We start from the raw sequence: 3,342 nt of genomic DNA, 5'->3' as shown, positions 1-3,342 counted from the left end.
GATTATAAAGGATTCCTTAAATAAAATGTCAAGCACACAGCTGATGTTGATGGAGGCCAAAGTTCGGAGTCTTGACCTTTCCCCTACAAGGTAGAGAGTCACTAACTCCCAACCAATAGAACCTATAATTACTATCTTTGGCCACCATGGGAAGGAGTTTAAAAGAGGGGGGGAAAAAAAGCAGTCAGATGTTTTCACGCAGAAAGGCAGGCCCAGGCATCATTACCACGTTGCCAGATATTGTTAAGCCACCCACCTAGCCCCAGAGTGGGCAGCAATTAATGTAATTAGTGCAGTGATGAGTGTCCTCTGCAATGATAAACAGCTCAGTCCTGCAGAACTTGACAGACCTGCTGGTCCCATGAGGCTCCTGACCTCGAACTTCCACTTGGGGAGTGTGGTAGAGTACGGTTTAGTGGAGAGACAGGCTTTGAGTCAGATGGAACCAGAAGTCCATCCTGTCTTTGCTAATTCCTAGCTGTGTAGCCAAAGGTAAGCTGTGTCACCTCTCTGAGCCTTAGTTTCCTCATCTCTAATATGGAGTTAATAATATTTTCACAGCGTTGCTATAGTTATCTCTATCATCATCGCCATCGTCACGGAAAACCCCAAAGCAGGCTGGCGTTGAACTGGCAAAAGGGTCGACACAAACATTGCGGGTACCTACAGCTGGCACAGCCCCATTCTTTTTCTCTGGCTAAAGTCAAAGTGTGTGCAGCACTGATCTGACCGGCTTTAGGGAAACTGCTGGGGTTTAGAATGAGAAGCATATGGACACCTAGAAAAAAAATGGAGAGAAAGTACTCCTTGACTTGATCATTTAAGATAATGTTATCAATAATCACCACAAGTATTATCAGCAATTTGCAGAAAACAAAAGCACCCAGGCAATCTGGCAGTTGGTAATAAAGCACAAAGCCTGCTTATATCTTTGTATCTATATTAATTATATTCCATGTTAAGAATTAATACCCTCACGTCAAATAATCCAAAGGTTATTACAAGTATATAAGTGTGCGGTGAGGGTCCTGATAATCATTGAGAATTCACTAATTTGTCCAACAGTTACTAAGTGCCTATTGCTACCAGGGATAAAGACCTTGAGTGTAGGGACACACACACACACACACACACACACACACACACACACACAATTAGGGTTCACTGAAATGAAGGTTCTGAAAAGGTCTGTAGAGTGAATCAAGAGGGAGGGATTTATGGGGAAACTATCAAGCAAAACTGAAGTACAGTCCCTGAGTCTAACATGGGAGAGAACCACATGGCTTCTTGGAAACATGCATATGAAATGGTGTTAAATGAAAGAGCCAAAGAAAAAAAGAGGAAGAATCACAGGACTCAGAGAATGTCAAAACTAGGAAGAGCCTCAGAGAACACCCAGTTCTCTATTTCATTCAACCCTTTCCATGGAGTCCTGGGGACAGGTGAGGCTCACTATCCTAACAGTCTAGGCAGAGAAAACAATTTCTGGGTAATAATAATAAACATTTCCAGCTGCTAGCTGTCACGCCACTGTTTTCTCTCCCCCTAGAGAAAGCTTTTCGGTACACCGGGGAGTACGCTGAAGCTATGAAAGGAATAACCTTGAATCCACTCTAATTTGTTTAATAAAGTGGAGGTTGGGAGTCAACACTGTAGTTGAAAACCAGTGGTCTGGCCCAGGCCTTCATGCTATTGGTGGAGAAGCTGAGGCCCCGGGTGACCCATCTAACCTGTCACACTAACACATACTTCTTGCTCAATAGGCATTCGCTGAATGAGGATTCATGAATGAATAGGCAAATGAGATGACATGGCCAAGGTTACCTAAGCTGTATGTGGCTAGTAACACGTACTGATTAAAACTGAGGAATTGGGAGTGAGTTTATCTATCTATCTATCTATCTATCTATCTACCTATCTATTTATAATATGGAACGCTTCCCAAATTTGTGTCATCTTGTGCAGGGGGCCATGTTAATCTTCTCCGTATCACCCCAATTTTCGTGCCAAAGTGAGCACTGGAATTTGGAATGTGGCACCTAGAAACACATGTTCATTATGTTTCCTTTCTGTATTTTTGCTCAAGTGTAACCTGAGAACTAAAACAACTGCCCAACAGACAAGGCGGTGTAGAGGGAGCCACAGTCAGAGTCTGAAAAGACATAGAGTTCTAGAATCTTTGGGATATGGATGAGACCAGTGTCCCGGCTCCAGTGATTAAAAGCCACAACTGAGAGCTCCCCATACAGTAGACACTTTAACTGACTGATGGAGAACAGAAGATCTTTTAACAAAATTGACCTAGTGCAGAGCCTGTAGAAGAAAGTCCTCGATACCTAATCATCGGTGATGGCTCTTCCCTGCCTTTCCTCTGCCCAGAATGCCCTTCCCAAACCCCCTCCTCTCCCAGTGTCAGTTTTTACACCCTTTATTTTGTAGCCCCTCTTTAGAGAGGCCCTTTCTGATCATCCACTTTAAGCCCCGTTTTTCTTTTTTTTTTAATTATTTTTTAATGTTTATTTATTCCCGAGACAGAGAGAGACAGAGCATGAGTGGGGGAGGGGCAGAGAGAGAGGGAGACACAGAATCCGAAGCAGGCTCCAGGCTCCGAGCCATCAGCCCAGAGCCCGACGCGGGGCTCGAACTCACAGACCGCGAGATCATGACCTGAGCTGAAGTCAGTCGCTCAACCGACTGAACCACCCAGGCGCCCCATCGTTTTTCTTCTTTAAACCCAGAAATACATAGAGAACTTCTAGGACAGTAGCTCAATTGTCCCCCAACTTCCCTGTTAGGTAACGTTCACATATTCTACTAGCTACATCCCAGGGAAAACATAGCTCCAGGTTATATGCCATTCCCACCTTGTTTTTTTTTTTTTTTTTTTTCCCACTCATAGCACTTCCTGCTTATTGTGATTTCATATTTATTCAGCATCTATACAGAGCAACTCTAATACTGGTATTACAGTTCATGTTTATTGGGCACTTACTGGGGCAGGTACTCATCAATTCGTTTAATATTCATAACAACCCTCTGAAAGAGGTTCTGTTACGAGCTTGTTTTACAGATGAGGAGACTGGGATTCAGAGAGGAATCTGACCGAGTTCACACAGTGCGTAAAGGACAGAGCCAGCTATCAGCTACCAGACGATCTGGCTCCGGAGGTTAAGTGCTTCACCTCTAGGCGATATAGACGTACCATGAGGGCGAACTCCATGTCTTTGTTGCCCACCGGTTCATTCCTAGGACTTTGTATACTGTGTGGTGTGGGATAGGGCCTCAATCAATATTTGTGGAAAGAATGAAAAGAAGGGAGGGGTGAGGGAGCAAGGGAAGGAG

The 3,342-nt window shown here is 44.1% G+C and overlaps 1 pseudogene; it reads right to left on the bottom strand.

The window, feature by feature from the left end:
- Positions 1-1,923: 1,923 nt before the first annotated feature.
- LOC123600208 lies at positions 1,924-2,019 on the bottom strand (annotated as a pseudogene).
- Positions 2,020-3,342: the final 1,323 nt, after the last annotated feature.

The sequence above is a fragment of the Leopardus geoffroyi genome, chromosome C1 (assembly GCF_018350155.1).
Source record: "Leopardus geoffroyi isolate Oge1 chromosome C1, O.geoffroyi_Oge1_pat1.0, whole genome shotgun sequence".
Classification (NCBI taxonomy): Eukaryota; Metazoa; Chordata; class Mammalia; order Carnivora; family Felidae; genus Leopardus; species Leopardus geoffroyi.
Note: the sequence above shows the minus strand (reverse complement) of the source record. Positions and strands in the feature narration are given on the sequence as shown.